The sequence below is a fragment of the Dasypus novemcinctus genome, chromosome 23, assembly GCF_030445035.2.
Source record: "Dasypus novemcinctus isolate mDasNov1 chromosome 23, mDasNov1.1.hap2, whole genome shotgun sequence".
NCBI classification, from domain to species: domain Eukaryota; kingdom Metazoa; phylum Chordata; class Mammalia; order Cingulata; family Dasypodidae; genus Dasypus; species Dasypus novemcinctus.
This window is the reverse complement of record NC_080695.1, coordinates 49,647,529-49,667,756: the sequence shown is the minus strand read 5'-3', so window position 1 is coordinate 49,667,756 and position 20,228 is coordinate 49,647,529. Positions and strand designations below refer to the sequence as shown.

At 45.1% G+C, this 20,228-nt stretch overlaps 1 long non-coding RNA gene across 1 annotated transcript; it reads right to left on the bottom strand.

The window, feature by feature from the left end:
• Positions 1-10,937: 10,937 nt before the first annotated feature.
• Positions 10,938-18,508, bottom strand: LOC139437416 (uncharacterized). The gene is made up of 3 exons (XR_011647215.1): positions 18,122-18,508; positions 16,643-16,779; positions 10,938-11,452 (listed from the first exon to the last, which is right to left on the bottom strand). It is a non-coding gene; the product is annotated as an uncharacterized lncRNA (long non-coding RNA).
• Between the last annotated feature and the right edge of the window lie 1,720 nt (positions 18,509-20,228).

The following is a 20,228-nucleotide window of genomic DNA, read 5'->3' as shown; positions in this document are numbered from 1 at the left end:
TGTCCACTATCCTTAGCCCTGACTGCCATTGAACTCACACTCTTCCTGCCTCTGCAGGTGGTTGTCTGTCTTTCACCATCCACCAGGAAGGGAACATGTCCTTCCTTATGTGTCAACTGCCTGAACCACTGAGGGGCCCCAGGGGATTTCCACATGCCCAGCTCACCAGGATACTCTTGTACTTGACGTTGTCCTCATAAAGGCTGACACGGACAATGCCGCAGGGCCCCCCTTGCGATTTATAGAGCACGCGTGAGTAACCATGCATGTGGTTGGTCTGCATGGCCCTGGATTGGATGGAGGGAGATGAAGAAGGCATTCCTCCAGATGCTGATGTGACTACGGATGAGTTCTGTGATGGGGAATACAAAGATAAGCAGAAGGTCTGGAAGCTCAGGGCAGCCCTGGGCTGCTCTAGAAGCTCCTATCAGTTCTAGAAGTTCTTTAGCAGTCAACAATCATCAAGACCTTTGTGGATGGGGGTGGCAAACAGGCACAGGGAAGGGAGGGTGAGGGGAGGGCCAACACGGAGAGGAGGTGGGCATTCACTTTAAATTCCTGGCCATCTTTGGAATCTGAGACATGGTCCAGGTGGATTTTACCTTAGAACTGGAGGCATCAGCTGTATGTATAGGACACGAGTCAGCTGCATCCCTGCTGCTGCAGCCTTGGCTCCACCTGTGCTGGACACTGGAGTGGATGGTGCTGACACCACTGGATTCAGGGACATGGTGGCTGGAAATGAGGGTCAGCTTACTTTGGGGGCTTCCCCCAGGATGCAAACAAATCCCTACACAGCTCCCACTGCACCCTGCTAAATGCTCTGACTACCTCAGAGATCATGCAGCATCATCCCATTTCACAGAATAGGAAACAGGCCCAGAGATGTGGCAACTTGCCCCAGTCACAGGGTTGTTTTGGTATAGAGCTGAGATCCTGTGGCTAAATCATCAGTCTTCCCAAGCCCATGCTTAGTCTGATGGTCCCTGAGTCCAAAGACAACCCACACTTAATGTCCAGGACAGGGAAATCACTTTTTGCTCTAAAGCTTGATGCTTTCCGGTAGGAGTTTGGCTTTGAATCTCTTACTGGCCAACTGGGATGGGGGCTCTAGCTCCTGAGACAGGTGCTAGCTACAGCACAGAGTGGCAGCTGTGAGCTTCCCAGAGCCACACCTCATGTATCCCTCCCAGTGCCCACACAGCAACTGTCATTTACATGCCCCAGATGTCTTCAGGTAACAGGTCTTATGGTCAAATCTGGAACATTTGGTATCATCATAGCCAGAAAATACCAACAACTCCAATGGCCATAAATGATGAAGGCTTTCAGAGAATATAGTTTATGCATCAAATGGGATATTCTCAGCCATAAGACATAATGAAGTAGAGATACATGCTGGAACGGAAGGGGCCTGAAGAACATAATGGTAAGTGAAAGAAGATGGACACTAGTGGCCACTTACAGGATTCCATTAGTATGAAGGTTCCACATTGGGCAAATCCACACAGAGAAGATAGATTAGTGGTTGCTAGGGGCTGGGTTGAGGGTCGTAGGGGGGGAGTTAGTACTCTTGGGTCCAGGATTTCATTTGGAATTATTGAAACTTTCCTGCAATTAGGTAGTCGTTATGGTTTTACAACCTTCTGAATACACTAAATACTCTGACAATGGCCCTTTAAAAGGCTAAAGTTATGTTAATTTTTTAAAAAGATTTATTTTATTACTCTCCCCTTTCATCCTCCCCTCCTCTGTGTCCATTCGTGTGTGTTCTGAGGCTGCTTGCATTCTCCGCGGCACTGGGAATCTGTCTCTTTTTTTTTTAATTAATCACAGATAATTTTATTTTTTTAAGATTTATTTCTCTCACCTTCTCCCCCCTCACCCCAGTTGTTTGTTCTCTGTGTCTATTTGCTGCGTGTTCTTTGTCCACTTCTGTTGTTGTCAATGACATGGGAATATGTCTTTTTGTTGTGTCATCTTGCTACGTCTGCTCTCCTTGTGGGTGGCCCCACTCGTGGGTGGGCTGCACTTTCTTCATGTGGGGCAGCTCAATATGGGGTGCACTCCTTGATCGTGGGGTTCCCTATGTGGGGGACACCCCTGCATGGCATGGCACTCCTTGTAGCAGTGCTGCATGTGGTCCCGCTCACCATATGGCCAGGAGGCCCTGGGTTGGAACCGTGGACCTCCCATGTAGTAGGCAGGCACTCTATCAGTTGAGCCACGCCCATTTCCCTGGTGTGTTAATTATATCTCAATAAGACTGAGGTGAAGTTCATACTGGAAGTCCATAATATAGTTTGCCCTGAGTGTGCCTGGACAGCTTGTGAAATAGACAAACACCTGCACATTCACTGCTGGGCTTAAGAAAGCCTCAGGGGCTTTCAGAGACTAGAGGATTGGGGAGTGGCCAGGTGAGTGGCTCTGACCCTGGCTCTGATCTTCGCCCTGGACTGCATCTGTCCCCACCCCCTCCCCACCCTGTCTGGCCTCCTGGGAATGGCATCTCCCCTCATTTATTTTGTGTGGAGCTCAAAGAGTAACTTCTCCTTACCCTGAGCTTCTGTGCAAGCTGTTTGATTCTGTGAGTCTGCCACAGGGAAGAAAATGTCTTTGTTGGAATTTGTGAAACAGCAGGTGGTGACAGTTGTCAGGCACTACTGTACTGGTTGGTAAACTACCATGGCCTTGAGTCCCCCAAGCACCAGCCTAGACTCCCTGCCCCTTTTTTGGGACCCCAGGACCTCCCTATGATCTCTCACCTAAAGGGTTCATGCTTCATGGCAGGGGCCTCAGGACCCCGACCAGGACTGGTTTTCTTTGTCTTGACCAAGCTGCCTGCGTAGCTCCTTGTGTGCCTCTGCCCACTCTCAGCCTTGTCCTGACTACCTCAAAACTTATCTTGTAGCTGTGGGACTACAGAGAAAATCCATCCACAATTCAGAAAAACAAAGGAGAGAAGGTACTCTCAGGCCCTAACATTTCTTAATCTCACACTGGTCCCTGATCTTCCCCTTCCTGCTCCCCCTCACTCAGGCCTTTAGGCTCCCCTTGGGCTGAGAGGCCCCTGACCAGGCAGTTCCTTCCCTGCCTCTTCCTCTCCTCCAGCCTCCAGAATCCCAGGAGGCCACATCACTGCTGAGGAAATCCCTCCACACTGGGGTACTCTTGGCAGCAGACTCAGTCAATCCCTCACCCCAGGTGTGACCCCTGATCCAGTCTTCCTGGGGTTTCTGCTCACCCACCCCCAGCCTCACAGAGCAGGCTGGCCTGTGCTTCAGTGGAATTTGTTCTGTCTCTCCCCAATCAGGGTGGTAATGATGAATTCATCCTTGCCTGTTGCACAAATCTGGGGCAAGTTTTGTTTTGACAATACCCAGTGTGTCTAGGGTCTTTGTCTATTCTGATAGGTTAGGATGAAATATGCTGATTACCACCCCAATACAAGAAAGTTTACACACACACTCACATAGGACCATGGGGAACGGACAGAGAAAGGAGCCAGCCTTGCCGAGAGTTCATTTTAAAGAAACCTCTGTCCTCTCAAGAAAGCATTGCACTGTTGCTATCTTAATTTTCAAGTTACTGTAAACCTTTTCTTTCATTTGACCCAAGAACCCTGTGAAAAATATTTGGATAGACCTTCACTTTGACACATTGCTTTTTTTAAAAGCTGTTTCCAGAGAGCCCACTTATTCCTAGCAAATACCAAAGTCTACATTTTCTTTCCCATCTTACCTGTGAAGAAATGTGAGGCCCAGGGAATGAAAGAGACACATCAGAGTCTTAGCAGAGAGAAGAGGAGCTGCCTTGGGAACGTGGGCTTCTAAGCCCCAAGCTCCATTTTCCTTTTCCACCGTAGAAATAGACAAGTGTGGTTCCCAGGCAAGTGTGGCTAAAAGAACCCAAATTTAATGTAGATGATTTCCGTTTTTACCATGCCTTCTTCTATCCTATGTTTAAAAAAGCAAAGCCATTTCAGTCATTGTGAGGCCAGGAAGAATGAAAGAACCTAGTGGCCACACCAGGAAGTCACAGTTGCCAGGAAATAACAGGTGGGGGCATCAGGGAGCTAATTGGAAGCAGGAGCCCCACCAAGGTTGCCCTTTGGCCTACAGGTTAAAAAACAAGATGGCGTGGCCCTAGTGCTCACTCTGCTGGCCAAAGCCTATCCAAACTTTAACTGCTCATGTCTAGGAGGCACCAAGGCCTCCTGGGGGTGATGGGTGGTTGTTTGCAGAAGGGCCCCAGAAAGACCCTGTGTCCCCAAGAAGGGGAGGGAGGGTAACTTAGGAAAGGAGTTTTCCATGGTCGGTGGAAGAAAGAGCAGTTGCATGTGTGCTGGAGGTGGATTCAGTGGTCTATGTGGGTGGGGGTCAGTCCCCAATGTCCCCAGATGTTTCAAGGGTTGTGGGAAAAACAATGACCACTTCCACTATACAAACATCAAAATGTAACATTTTTAAGCACCTAAAGGAAGGGCGTGGCTAATAAACATGGCTTGCAAGCTGAACAGATGAAGGAGCTGAGCCAAGAAGTAAGGTGAGAAAGTCAGTTAAGAGAGAGAGAAAAGGTACAGTGAGGCAGGGAGGAGAAGGTGGGGTGTGAGAGGAGCTGAGCTGGTGTCCATGGGAGACAGAGAAAAAGAGAACAGTCAGGCACCAGTCTCCTTGTCCCACTGTCATCTGCCCTATTCTTACCCCAGGGCTACAAGAACTAGTTTGCCTGGGCCCCTGCTTCTTTTTCTTTTCTTTTTTTTTTTTTTTTAATTTTTATTTTTCCCTTTTTTTAAATTGATTTTGTAATAATATTACATTAAATATATATATATATATGAGGTCCCATTGAACCCTACCACCCCCACCCCACCTCTCCCCCCCCCCCCCCAGCAACACTCCTTCCCATCATCATGACACATCCATTGCATTTGGCAAGTACATCTTTGGGCACCTCTGCACCTCATGGTCAATGGTCCACATCATGGCCCATACTCTCCCCCATTCCATCCAGTGGGCCCTGTGAGGATTTACAATGTCCAGTGATTGCCCCTGAAACACCATCCAGGGCAGCTCCATGTCCCAAAGACGCCTCCACCTCTCATCTCTTCCTGCCTTTCCCCATACCCATCAGCCATCATGTCCACTTTTCTCAATCCAATGCCACCTTTTCTATGTGGACATTGGATTGGTTGTGTCCATTGCACCTCTATGTCAAGAGGAGGCTCAGATTCCACATGGATGCTGGATGCAATCCTCCCACTTTCAGTTGTAATCACTCTAGGCTCCATGGTGTGGTGGTTGTCCTCCTTCAACTCCATCTTAGCTGAGTGTGGTGAGCCCAATAAGTCAGATTGTAGGTGCTGGAGTCTGTTGAGGCTCAGGACCTGGCTATCACATTGTCAGTCCAGAGATTCAAATCCCCTAAATATATCTTAAACCCCGACATTAACTGCACCTCCAGCACATTAGCATGAAAGTCTTATGAAGAGAGATCCCATCTGAGTCCAGATTCATCACACATAAACACCAGTTCCAAAGAGGGGCCATCTGACCTGGTAGTTAACCCCATCGGCCATGACCATAACTCCCATGGGTCTCTTTAGCCCTCGAAGGAACCGATATCTGGGGGTTGTATCTGCTTTATCTGTCTCTCAGACTCTGCTCAGTTGTGCATAAGGGCAATCCTTCTGACAGCCTCCAGACTCTTTTTTAGAGACTCATAGCCATATAAACTCATTTCTCCTTTCCATTTCCCCCTGGGCAACATAGAATTTGACCAAGAGTGGGTGCCCAGGGACTTTTGAACCCATGCTCATAGGTGCATGGGTTTTCCAAGTGATCTTATCTGTGCATCTCCCTAAAACCATTGCTAACAATAAGACAAAGGTGGCTTCTGAGGATCAGGAGTTGTGATTCAAGGGATGCCTGCATCCTGGAGGTTCCCAAGATCTCTGCAACATCCCTAGTGTCATGTCTGATCCTGGACACAGGAGGAGTCAGCTTGGGACACAGAAGAACAGGTACTCCTGGCTCTCCACCTCCTGAGATTTGATCAGTTCCTTGAAATGTCATCACACTTGTCCTCATCCACTATGTCTGCCCTTGTCTGGAACCCTGGATAAAAGAGAAGTCGATAGCACTGAGATGAGCTTTCTTCTTAGTATTTATTTTGCTTAATAAGACCTCACACTTCCAGACTGAATGTCAGTGCTGAAGGATCTCCTTGTCCTCCATTCATCAGGCATAAGGAATGCCCTCTGGCACATTCGGTGGAACAAAGCTCATTTGTCACCTCTTCTAGGAAGATTTCCCTGGCATTCCACAGGCAGCATGAACAGTTTCCTCCTCCAAGTTCCCATAGAATATTTCAGGTCCATTTATTAGAATACTCATGCCCTTGAATCATGGACAGTTGTTTTCCTCTTGTTGTTCCTTCCTGTGGACTTCCAAGAGGTAGTCATGCTTTATCCATTCAAACCCCTCCTAGCCCTGGTGTACACCGGCACCTGCTGGGCACTGGGATTCAGTGCTGAGTGGGACTGGATCCTGTCCTTGGGGAGCTCAGAAGCCATTGGGGAGGGATGTTTAGATTCCCTGCAGCAAGAACACCGAGTGAGGCCTCTGCTGATGGCAGGACCGGGTCCTGGGAGCCATCCTGCATCCATGCAGAGGAGCCTACATGGAGCTGGAGCTTGGTCAGCCCTGGCTGAGGGCAAATGTGGAGGCTTGGTGGCAGTGGTAGCCTTAGATCTTGTTTAGGTTAACTCAATCCAAGACAGTGGTAGTGAAGGGACTACAACGAGTACTCCTGACCTCAGGTCTATTGGCCACTCCAGCATAATTGTTACCAGTAAGTGAAGTTATAGCTAAGCAATTCATCCATCATTTGCCTCATTTCTCTAGTCCTGCCAGGGGCCCACCATGTTACAGCCCAGAATTGGGAAAAAAATTGGAGAGGGTTCTTTCTCCATGGAGCTGGCAGCTTAGAGATGGGCAGGCAGACCCTGCACAAGACATCACAAAATATCACAATATAGATACCAATCACTGATACTTACTGGGAGTTTAGGATATGTCAGGCACTAACTTTAAAGTGCTTGAACTTCATCATCAAAACAATTTGGAAGCCAGAGTGTACTGCCCTCTTTTAATATAAATAAGGAAGCTGAAGTACAGAGAGGTAAAGGAACTTGATCAAGTTCTCAGCACTGAGAAGTGGTACACCGAGGGTTTGAACACTCTGAGCCCCAGTTTTCTAACTTTATAAAGGCAGGATTGCAATGGTTAACAACAGGATTGGTTTAGCATCAGTGCTCTATAGTGATGCTGGAATTTCAATGCTCTGCGATGGCCGAAGTGGGCAGAGTCTTACCTCTGCCCTCTTCTTGGCATCCTGGGCCCTTTCATGTTCTGTTCAAGGGATTTTAAATAGTCAGACATTGAGTGAGTATAACTCAGTGGGTGACCACCTGTTCCCCATGAAGAATTCCTGGGTTTAATCCCAGGAACCTGATAAAAATAAAAATAATAAAAAGCATTTGTTAAGCTTTGGGCTCTAAATAAAAGGGAAATCCTAGGCCTCAGGGCATGGCATCTGGGTCCTCCTGACCACCCTAAGGCCCTGTAGCCCTGCACCAGATGGCTGTCACCCCTCAATCCTCTCCTGTGCCTCCCTGTTCCCATGACTGTGCTCCTGTGTTTCCCACCTGGAATCTGTTCCTACCCCTGCCACCCTCCTTCTGGAGGCCACTATCCCGCTGAGCCCACCTTATCCCCGGGACCCTGTGCTGCTTCTTCATGCTAACACCCAGCCCAGTCTGACCATTGGCCATGATAAGAGATGTCTCAGTTCATGCCTTCTTGTCCTCCTAAGTTGGTGGCCAGGATCACTGAGTACTCCTCTCCCACCAGCCCTGAGACTCTGAAAGAAACAATAAGGAAGACCTTGTCAACGGAAGGCCACACTTGCTTTCAGGGGAAAATCTGGCCTTTCAATTAACATCTCAGGTATTACAATTTTCCAAACTTCCTCAGTGACAAAAAGCTCTATGTGGTAGCCAGATTAAGTGCTTCTTAACATTTCGGTCCCCAAGGCTGCCTTCATACCATGGAGAGTACAGGACATTTCTTGTGTTTATTTTCTTTTCCCCAAGGCTGTGAAATCACCCTGACACTCCACCAGGTAAGCTGTTTCCTGAGGGACTGGTGCTGCCTGTCACCTGAACCTCCAGTGCTCCTTCCCCCACATGGAAGGGAAAGCTGCTCTTGAGCCTGGCCCTTCTCTTAGGGCAGACAGCCTGGCCTGGTCAAGGAGCCATTCTCATGGGTCAGAGTCAGGTCTCCAGGCTCATCAGCAAATCCCAGGAAGATTTGGACCTGTGACCCTCTGTGGATGTGCTGGGCTCGATGAGTCTGGGTTATTGATTAGGCTCTGCAGCAAAAACCACCTCATCCTGGGCCTCGCTGAGACACGGGGTCCCAGGATGTTTCAGCACAGAGAGACCAGGGTAACTCAGTGAGCCTCTGCCCAATCAAAGAGGCTGTGGGCAGAGCTACCTGGAAAGACTTTGGTGTGGCAAGAAGACCTGGACAGGGTTGTCTGTGGACATGAAGTGGTCTGGAGGGATGTGAGATTGTCCCACAGAGCTGGGCATCTGCAGTGTTCCAGGACAGTGATGAAGACAGCCCAGATTATTGGTGTGCCCACACTGACAACAGGCTACTGGGTGGGCTTCCAGAGAAGATGGTGCCTACCCATGCAGTGTGGGCTGGGAATGGACATTCTGGAGCTCCAAGGAAGCTAGACATGATGCCCCTGAGAGCTTGTGCTGAGCTCCACTAGGAGGATGGGAGTGACCAGTTAGCAAGACAAGGACACATTGGTTGGAGGCTCCCATGGCCAGCCTTCCTGGGAGCTCATTCTCCTGAACTTGTGGGGAGAAGGGCTCTCCAGCACAGGAGTGGGGGAGCAGGGGGGAAAAGATGTTGTGCTTGGGCCATCTCTGGGTTCCCAGGGAGGCCTTTAAGGGATCCATTTCTTGCTGTCCATCCCCAGTGTAGTATTTACCTGCTGATTAATTTAGGTGCCAGTATGTGATGTCCTACTCAGGTTCTTCTCTCTGTGGCCTGATATCAAGATGTGACAAAAGCTGACTAGCACAGGGTTTGTGTGATAATGGCCCACAGACAGCATGCCAAACCATGCACTGAATCCCCAAATCCAGAGAATACACCAGGCCAGGCTGTACCTCCCCAGGATTGCTCCAGGGTTGCTTCATCTCACATGACTGCTGTGCCAGTTGTTGCCACATGGAACCCTTGTCTTTACTGAAATATTTTAAACTGACTTATAAAGAGTTGCAAAGACCAAAATATCCAAAGAACCATTAAAACTCAATAATAGGAAAACAATGACATTAGAAAAAGACCCTTCAACAAAGATTGCATAGAGATGGTAAGTGTGTAAGAAAAGATGTTCAACATCATGTGTCACTAAGGGAATGCAGATTAAACAATTCCATTCCACTATACTCCAGTCAATGGGCTGAAATCCAGAACTCTGGCAACAAACACTGGTGAAGATGTGGTGCAAAAGGAGCACTCATTCATTGCTGATGGGGCTGCAAAATAATTCAGTCACTTTGGAACCCAGTTTGGCATTTTCTTACAAAGCTGAATAGAGGCTTACCATAGGACCCAGCATTCATACTCGTTATAATTTCCTCAAAGATTTGAAAATCATATCCATGCTAAAACCTGCACAGGAATGTTTACAGTGGTATTATTAATAACTGCTAAAAATTGGTAGTGACCAAGATGCCCAATAATACTTAATAGATAAACAAAATGCACAGCCCTACAATGGGGTATATTTCTGCATTAAAAAGAAATGTGTTGTGAAGCCACAAAAATCATGGAGGAACCTTCAAGGCCTGTAGCTAAATGAAAGTAGTCAGTCTGCAAAGGGTCAAAGCTCTGCATTTCCAAATATATGACCCTGTGGAACAAGCAGAACTATAGCGACAGTAAAGAGATCAGTGGTTCCTGTGGTTTTGGGGGGCTGGGTGGGTGGATGACTGGGGGGAGCACGGTGCATTATTAGGGTAGTGCAATTAATCTGTAAGCTCATGGATTGCTGGATACATGGCATGATGCATTTGTCAAAACCTGTGTAACTGTTCACACAAAAAGTGAACCCTCATGTGAACTATGGGCTTTGGTTACAAAAATTTTATCAATATTGGTTCATTTCCTGCAAGTTAATATTAAGAGAAACTGCATGTGTAGGGGTGGTATAGAGGAACTCTGCTTTCTCTGTATTTTCCCTGTAAAGCTGAAAAATCTATTATGTTTAAAAGAAGATGTAGATGTAGGCACTCTCGGTTCCCTGGTGATTGACCGTCTTTACTCCCTGTTAGCTGACCTGGGTAAGTCCAATGAACCAGAGAGTAGTAGTTCCAACTCTGCTGAGGCTCAGGACTCAGCTGTCACATGGACAGTCCAGAGATTCAAGTCTCCTGAGTATACATCAACCCTAGCACCAACCACAGGTTCAGTAAAAGTGAAAGAGGCATGTGTAGTAAGGTCACATCTTAGTCCAATTCCAATCACACTCAGAAATACAAATTCCAAAGTAGGGTTCACTGACATGGCACTGAACTCCAGAGCCATGTGCCATGCCCTGTGGGTCTCTGTAGCCCTCAGGAGAACCAGTACCTGGGGTTGTACCTACTTTGGCTGTCTCTGGGTTCTCATTGAGGCGTGAGTAACCCAGACCCCTCTGATGACTTCCCAACTCTTTTTTGGAGACTTTTAGTAATACCAACTCTTTTGTCTTTGCCATTTTCCAATTTTAATTCAAGGTCAAAAAGCAGTTGTTGTTTTTTCTTTATTTTTTTAAAACATTACATTAAAAAAATATAAGAGGTCCCCATGTACCCCCATCCCCATCACATCACCCCACTCCTCCCACATCAACAACCTCTTTCATCATTGTGGCACATTCATCGCATTTAATGAATACATTTTGGACACTGATGCACCACATGGATAATGGTTTACACTGTAGTTTATACTCTCCCCCAGGCCACACAGTGGGCCATGGCGGGACATACAATGTCCAGCAACTGTCCCTTTAGTACCACCCAGCACAACTCCAAGTCCTGAAAATGCCCCCACATCATATTTCTTCTTCCCTCTCCCTACCCTCAGCAGGTACCATGAACACGTTCTCCACATCAGTGCTACAATTTCTTCCATTACTAATCACACTAGTTCCATAGTACAATATCAATAAGTCCACTCTAGTCCATACTCTATTCCTGCATCCTGTGGAACCTGGGATGGTTATGTCCACTCCATACCTGTATCAAGAGGAGGCTTAGATTCCACATAGATGATGGATGTAATTCTCCTGCTTGCAGTTGTAGGCACTCTTGGCTCCATATTAACTTCAAAAAAGATAATAAGGAAATTAAATTAAATTTAAAAAAAAAGAAGTGGTAGAAAGTTCCCTAGAGATATATTCCTTCCTAACTATTTTATGGGGAATAGGACCTCAGTGCCTGGGCGCCACTGTAGCTTGGAGCATGTTCAGGCCCTGGCTGTGGATAACAGGCTGTACCATGCTGTCCATGAGCACCAAGGCAAGGAGGCTCTGCAGCATGAGGATGAGGAGGGAGCCTGTGGGCAGTGGCAGCCGGTGTTCCCTAAGGCCCTTAGTGATCCAGCCCTGCATGTCCCTCACTGCACACCACCTTCTAACCTCCCCCCACACCACACAAAGGACTTGCAGTCTTCTACCTGGCTCATTTGCTCACGCCATTTCTCCCCCATAGTGTGACTTTCCTTCCTTTCTGCTGACCTCCTCCTCACCCTCCCTGGTCCAGTTTAAATGTCAACACTGTAAAGCACTCATACCTACCCTGGGCATGGAGAGTCACTTGCAAATCTGAGACAGTGCTGCTCCTTGCACGTCCAGCCCCATGTTTCAGGAAAGAAGTAATGATTCCCTATTTTGGTTGGGATTCTCCCTCCAACCTGGATGTCCCTGGACAGTAGGGTCTAGGGCTGCACCTTGCTCACCTCTCCTACCTTCCTCCCCAATGACATGTCAATTACTTGAAAACCAACTTTCTCTAATCCTTGATGGTGAGTAGAATGCTCCACTAACTGTTCAGTCAAGAAATATTCCTCAGACCATCTCTGTGCCAGATGTGGGCCATGTGCTGAGAGCACAGAGCTAAACATTAATGTGAAGAAGGATGGTCCAGGACAGTTGAGCATATATGTATCCGTAGACCAGGAGAGAAAATGGTCACAGAGAGACTCCCAACATAGAGAAAAGAAGCAAGTGCACCTGCTCCATGAGTCTCAGACTTGAATCTCCAGTATTCTCTGGCTCAGGTTGGAGATGTAATAGAGTGATTGTTGATGAAGTGGGAGGAAGGAGGAATGTGGAAATCTCATATGTCTGGAGGATAGCATGTGTGATGGGTGGGTACAGACCACGAGGATACTGAAGGACATTCTACAGCTCATGGACAGGAATGTCCATGGGCTCCTGAGGGAAAAATGGACAGTGTTGAGAAGAAGCATACAGATCAGACTTCTGCCTCCCCCATTGGACTCTTGACAGTTGACAAAAATGATTTTTTTCTAATTCCCCAACTTCTTGGAAGAGTTAAACCATGAGCAGCCTGCTGTGAAGCAGTCAGAATGCTGGTCAAACCCTCTGAAGCCAAAAGTGTAATCCCAAGAAAGGAACCACTGTGCATCTTAGAAAAGTCCCTCTTTCCCACCATGGGCCTCAGCCTCCCCTTCTGTGTATAGCTGCCTGTGGTGGTTCAGCTCATGTGAGGACTTGGCTAGCTTATGCTGTGCTGTTGTGCAGTCAAGCAAGTACTGGCCTGTTTGTTAGAGTATTTTGAAGATTGAAGGTATCAGTTAATTGCATCTAGGGGTGATTACATTTACAATTAACAGAGGAGATTGCCTTCAACCATGAGAGGAGTCTCATTGAATCAAGTGAACACAGGGAAGGAGCAGGTGAACTACAGATTTGCAGGTCTCTGGTTAAACTACAATTTTGGAAATGTTCTTTTGGCAAATATGCAGGGGAGGATTACTGGTATAGGGTGTTGGATGTGGGGGGTGGTATAAAAGATACGGTGCACCTGCAGGGGGGTGTCTGTGGAATATGTAAATGTTCATCTTGTCATATTGTGTTATATCAGTGGGCAGTGCCTCACGCAATAAACAGGAAAATATTGAACTCCCATCCTGAGAGTCATGAAATGTTCTTTTAATCATCAAATGGAGATGCTGAAATTTCCAACTGCAACGTGAGTCTGGCTAACTTTACATTTAGTTCTAGCAATGTTTGCTTCATGTATTTTGAAACATTGTTATTTGGTATGTAACTATTTAGGGTTATGTGCTCTTGATGATATAACCACTTTTTCACTATAAAATGGTCTTCTTTACTCCCAGTAATTCTTCTTATTCTGAAACTTATTTCATGTGATATTTTTAAAAATATATTTTTTAAAAGATACTTAGATTTTATAAACCTTACATTAAAAATTAAGGGGATTCCTATATGTGCTGCTAACCACAACTCCCTCAACTGATATTAATTACTCTTTTCAGATTAATATTCCAAAGTATATATATATATATATATATATATATATATATTTCTATTCTTTGGCTTTTACTCTAGCCACATCTTTTTACTTAAAGTGGGTTTCTTATAGATAACATATAATAAAAGGGACTTGCTTTTTTATCTAACCTGATCATCTCTGCCTTTTAGTTGGTGTCTTTAGAATTTAGATCATCTGGCTGTTTTCTATTTGTACTTTTAGGTTTTCATCACTTTTGTCCTCTTTTGATGACTTATTGGGGAATTGAGTATTTTTCCAATATTGCATCTTCTCTCCTTCATTGACTTGTTAGATATATCATTTGATTTTTTAGTGATAGCTCTAGGGCTTATAATATACATCTTTAACTTATCACAGTCTATTCAAGTAATATTAACTCACTTTATAACTGGTATAAAGTATCAACTATTGAACCCTTACAAGAATATATTTCCATTTCTCCCCTGCTGGTCTGTGTTCTACTGTCACCAAATGTTTTAAACCTCACTAGGTGGGTCAACAATGGCCTTACATCTAGAGCTATTTTGGCTCCTCTACTGAGGCCCTCTCCTTGATGTTGTGTGTGTAAAGAGGCCTTTGTGTGGGCTGCTCTGAGCTGTGTGGTTCCACATGAGCTGTGTGGACTGCTCTGCCTGCTCCTTTGAATGGTTTGTTCCCCATCCATGGTTGTTTCCTCTCATGCATGTACTTATCAAACACTCAAGGGGGACTCCTTCATATCTCTGGAGCTTTCACTCTGTCCAGCTCTCTTCTCAATGGCACACTATCCTGTGAATTCTAATCACCATGGCTCCCCAAAATTTTGAATTCTGCTCATCTCAGGGAGAGCACCAGGCTCTATTTGGTTCCCCTCTCCCAGTGCTATGGCCTAGAAAATCTCTCTAGGGCTCATCTTGTTTGTCTATCTTCTTTCACTGTCCTGTGCTGACTATTATCCAATGTAGGAAAACTGCTGTTCCATAACTTGTGTCCATTTGTAGTTGTTTAAGGCAACTGGACCCTGTGACTGTATTATGGCTGATAGAATCCTCCACATCCTTAACTTGTATAGGAAAAGCAAAACCATGCTAACAGCAATAGAATTGTATTTGTTTCTAAGTTTAAAATGAAAAGGAATAAAATACCTAGATCCACCTCCATGGCTGAATCCATTTTTAGTTTACTTAGATAAAGATATTAAAACAAAGAGGAAAGCATTTATAATCTTATTTGTTTAAAGGGGTCAAAACTTTTGAAATAATCCAGTTCATCTCCCTCATTTTGAATATGAGGAATCAAATCTTAGAGAAGTTAAGGAATTGTCAAAGGTCACCTTAGTTCTGGGCCTAACAGGGAGTAGAACACAAGTCTCCCAACAAACAAGCCATTAAACCATGTTACTTCTGTCGTGCCCAGAAATATTATTATAATCACCATTTTCTTTAGCACTTTAAAATATTACTTAAACATCCTGACAACCTTAGTAGAATCAGGGTATGTAGAACTATTACCACCTCTTTTCAGTTAAATAACCTGATTAATGACTTGTCTAAGACAGCAGTGCTCAAATTTTGGGCTCTGAAGCTCCTTTAGGGAATCTGCTAGGTCAAAACAATTTTTAGAAGAGTAAGTTATCATTTGACTTTTTTTTTCTAATCATGTTGACATTGGCACTAATAGTGTAAAAGCAAAGATGGGTGAAACCCCTTGCATCTTAGCATGAATCAAGCCAATTACAACTAGGAAGTCTCTTTGGTCTTGCCCAGTGTTAACTTCCTACATCTCTGTGGTTTAAGATAGATTGCATATGGTCAGTATAGTAATTGTTTTTTCAAGGAATTGTTTTCTTGGGCACCTGAAGTTCCAATTTTATGTACTACAATGGAACTGACCACTGTGGAGTTAAGCCTATTTTCTGCATGTACTTGTGGATTGTGGTAATTAGGTAAACGACTGCTACTGGGAAATGAAGTAACTCTTTGCTTCCTCCAAGGGAAATTACATGCTTTGTATTAAGGAAAAGTATGTTTTTCAAAGCTGCAGTGGTGGGAGTAGGGGAAGGGATTGGGCAGAGGAGATTTGGGATGCTACTGGATGCTGATTCAGAGGTATTCTAAACTAACAGCAAGTCAGGCTCCTTGAATGTTTGGGAGAGACGAGATAGTCACCTCAGCCTGGTCTGAGCAGACAAATTTGGAGACTCACGTCAACAGTAGCTTCGACTCTGACAAGGAATTTATATTTATATCATTTGGGGGATGGGCAGGCAAGCCCCAAGATCCTGAGCTGAGGCAAGATGGTCCAAACATACCTGACAGAAGTATTAGTTCAGAGGAAGCTGTTAGAAACTGTCTCCTGAAGCAGACAAAATGAATTCTAAGTTGATACACCATCACTGATTGACCTATAATCATTTATTGACATTTACTGAATGACTAAAATTTTATGTCGATAAGGGATTTCCTGCTTTAAAAAAATTGGCCTTGAGATTTTGGTTATACTTGGGACCCAGAAGCCAGGTCACTTGGTCCCAAATCCTAGCTCAGCCATTAGCTGCAGGACCTGTGGATAAACCACTCTGTACCCTAGTTTTGTTATCCATGAAATGCGAACAGTAATATTACCCACATCTCAGAGCTGCTGAGGGCCGAGATGAACTAGCTGATTAAGAGATTTCCAGTCCTAGACACAGGACCAGGTGTCACCAGGATTGTAATGTGGATGACTCATTAGACAGGAAGTGCAAAGGAGACACGGAGACACTGTGTTTCTGAAGCCACAGCCCCGGAAGAGAGCCCGACTCCAGCACACACTGCAGTGATGCAAGAATGGCAAGCGCTGGCAGGCCTCCTCTCCTGCCCCCTGGGCATGTCAGGCCCACTTGGCAGAAGTCATCCAGCTCTATGTGGACCCACATAATGACTGTTTCTTCCAGCTTCTGTCCCTGCTTCTTCCACACCATAGTGCACCCCCCTGGTTTTGGATGCAGGTTACCTTCAGGAGCTGAAATTGGAGTTGCATCTGCTTTTGAGCCCTTTCAAACACGCCTTCAGCCACCTGCTGGTCCACCCCTCTTATGATGGCATTGTTCATTCTCTCACAGGCTTTTGTGCAAGTGATCTGAGCTGCCTCTACAAAAATGATAGCCACAGTCACACTACAGCAAAGACCTAGATATCTTTAGCATCAGGGAAAAATATGTGTGTATACATGTACATATATGTACCTATATACATACATATATATACCATTTCCACAGTGATGGAAATAGTTTAAAAATACAATGGCACAAGCAAATAACTCTCTCAATATTGAGATAATAACTATCATTCAGAAAATCTGTGCGAACTAAGCAGAAGTTTACAAAATCCAATCCCTCTCTCCTCTTCCGCAATGGGGCCACCAAAAGAAAAAAAGGCTCTGGAAAGTGAATTTACATGTACTTAAAGAACGTAAGAATGAAGCATAGACTTCAGAATTTGGAGTCTAAGCAGCTGAGATTCAGCATGGAGAGGAGAAGCAAGGAATCCAGATAAAGAAAGCAAGTAAAAGTGTTTGTAATTGGCCTTTCCCCAGGCCCTCACAATTATTTTGACCTAAGACATGGGAGGACAAAGACTTTCAGGAATGAGGGCAGTAAAGGATGCTGACAGGCTGAACAGATAGCCCCTGAGGAAGCAGGGACACTGTTCTCTTGAGGCTGCACCTTCATAGCAGGATTTCAGTTCCTTCTGAACAGAGGTGCTGAGAGACTAAGGGTGTTGTCTCCCAGCCTCCCAGGATGGCACTTAGCTGGGAAGCCAGGGTAAAAAAGGCCCTTTGCTGCAATTCCTTCTAGAGCAGCAGGTGGGTGTTCCTGTATGTGGCAGGAATTCCCCTGCCTTACATCATGGTTGATTGACTCCAGGCTGTCTCCACTACTGGGCTGCAAGCTTTTCAGACCAGAAATTTGACATAAGACTCTATTAAACAAAAGTTCTTCCTATAGCACCTCGCACTGAGGAAGCATTTGAACTCAAGCATGTGCCTTAAGTGGGATGGTACTGGAACAGGCCCTTTTGGGTGGGGGCACAGGCTATTTCTCTAGTGCTGCCATGTAATTTGGGCTGAGCCTGGAAGAAAGTAAGCCATGGACAGGAATTTTAGGGACTCAAAACTAAAACATGATACTTTAACTTCTTTCAGCTACTCTACTTTGGATGATATTGTATATCACTGGCAAAAATGATGGAGACAAGAATGAAAATGTTAAATGATTTAAATTTTTAAAAACTAAGGGTTCTCTGAGGATTCCAGCCTCAGGATTTACTGTCAGTTGTTTTCCAGTGGAACAAACTTGGCCTGGGTGTCCCACTTCTCTGTAGCAGCCTGCCCCTCTCCCCTACCCCTTTATGGCTTGTATTTCCTTATTTATTTATTTGATTGTTTGTTTGTTTATATATCCCCACCCAACCCCCCATTGTTTACACTCACTGTTCTGTGCTCTGTGTCCATTCACTGTGTGTTCTGCTGTATCCGCTTTTCTTCTCTTTAGGTAGCTCAGGAAACTGATCCAGGGACCTTCTGGACTGGGAGAGAGGTGCTCAATCACATGCACCACCTCAGCTCCCTGGTTTGCTTCATCTCTTATTGTCGCTCCTCTATATCTCCTTTTGTTGCACCATCTTGTTGCGTGACCTCTCCGCATGGGCCAGCACTCCTGCATGAGCCAGCACTCTGTGTGGGCCAGCTCATGGTGTGGGCCAATTTTCCATCACCGGGAAGCTCCAATATTGTAGATAGGAGCCCAATCACTTGAGCCACATTGGCTTCCTGTATGGCTTGTATTTCATAACTTCTCCTAGGAGAACTTTCAGACCCTGGAAACTCCTGGGGAATAAGCAGGAAGATAAATGGGCAAACTCCAAAATCGTTCTGGAAAGCCACTACTCAGCCTTGCTACCTTCTTCATTCTATAAAGAACTTATCTCCTGGATTAGGAAACTGTTTTCCACTATCATATTTTCAACCATTTCTTCTCCCAATTTCCATCATTTTCTCCTGCAGTGAGTGCTTAAAAACAACTATGCGAGGCATCAGACCTGAACCAGAAGGGTTCCCAGACTTACAGAAGAAAACAGAGCAATATCTTAAGAGACATTAGTGGTTACTGTGGAGTAAAACAAACAAAAACTACCTTGTGGCCTTGAATATATTTCTAAGCAAATAGAAGGTAGATGAGACCTAACTGTTATCAAATGCTAATAATGTGCCAGGCAGTGTGACTGTCCTAAGCCCTTGACTTAAAAAAAGCTATGAAGTTGATTTAATAATTATCATTTTATAGATGAGAAAACTGAGGTTCAGAGAGGATTACTGATGTGTCGAAGGACACACAGCTAATAAGTGACAGAGCCATATTTTGCCTATAAAATTCATCAACTTTGCACTACCCAGTTGTTTCTACTTGAAAGGCTGGAACTTGATCTATACTTTAAAAGACAGGTGACATTTAGGGAAGTGAACAGAAGGAACAGTTATTCACTATGGGGATTATATAGTGAACAAAGTTTCAGAGTATCCCAGGAGCAAGATGTAGCATGTTGCAGAAGAGAGAGTATAGGTTTTAAAATCTAGCTCTCTACTTATGGCCTGGGTGACATTGCAAATTTTGTGTAATTCCTCCCAATTTCAGGTTTTTCTATATAAAAAGACAGAAGCCACTTAATTGGGTTATTGGGAGGATTTGAGGATGTAATTCTTATGAAGTTCTCAACAGAGAGCCTGACACATCACAGTAACTCTTTCTTTCCTGGCAGGCTGGCCACAGGGCAGGAAGGACAGGAAAAGGCAACTGGAGAGTCTTGAATGACACTCTAAGGATTTTGGAATTTATCCCACAGACTTCTAAACAGAGTTTGGGTGGCTATAGATAGAATGACCAAGATGCATATAAAGAAACTGTCAGAAGAGCAGGAGTGGAAAATGTGGGTGCCAAGTAAGACACAAGTAAAGGTAGGAGAATGGATGAAGCAGCAGCAGGGGATTGATCACATGAAATCCCAGAGGTGAAGGAGAAAGGACATTGGGGACAGGAACTATATTTAGAGATTAAGAGATTCTGCTTCTATTAATGGAGAAAGAGACTGGAAGTCAGTGGAGGAGGGAAAGAGCGAGAACACAAGATGTTAAACCCTCCAACTCATGCCACCTATGTGAGCATTCACTGCGTCAAACACATACAGTGTCATCATTGAGCTACTTTTCCTCTTCACATTCAGAGAAGGTCCTGACTGCCATGTGTTTGCTTAACTCCACTCCCTCCAACCAAAATACCCTGACCTAGGCTCAGATCCCTAAAAATTTGATCCCCTGCTACAAGTTTGAGATATTTGATAAATAATGGGAATCATAACATGAAGCAACACCTCAATCTCTACTCTAGGTCAGCATGGGAAATATTTAAATAAACCAAACTAAGAAGGCCTTTGTGCTTTGCCAAACACCAAGCTTTCCTCAAGTTGCAAGCTCCTCTTTATACTTCTAGATCCAAACTACAAATTCTTAAAGATGAGATTCTTGCCCAACGTTCTTCAGATGT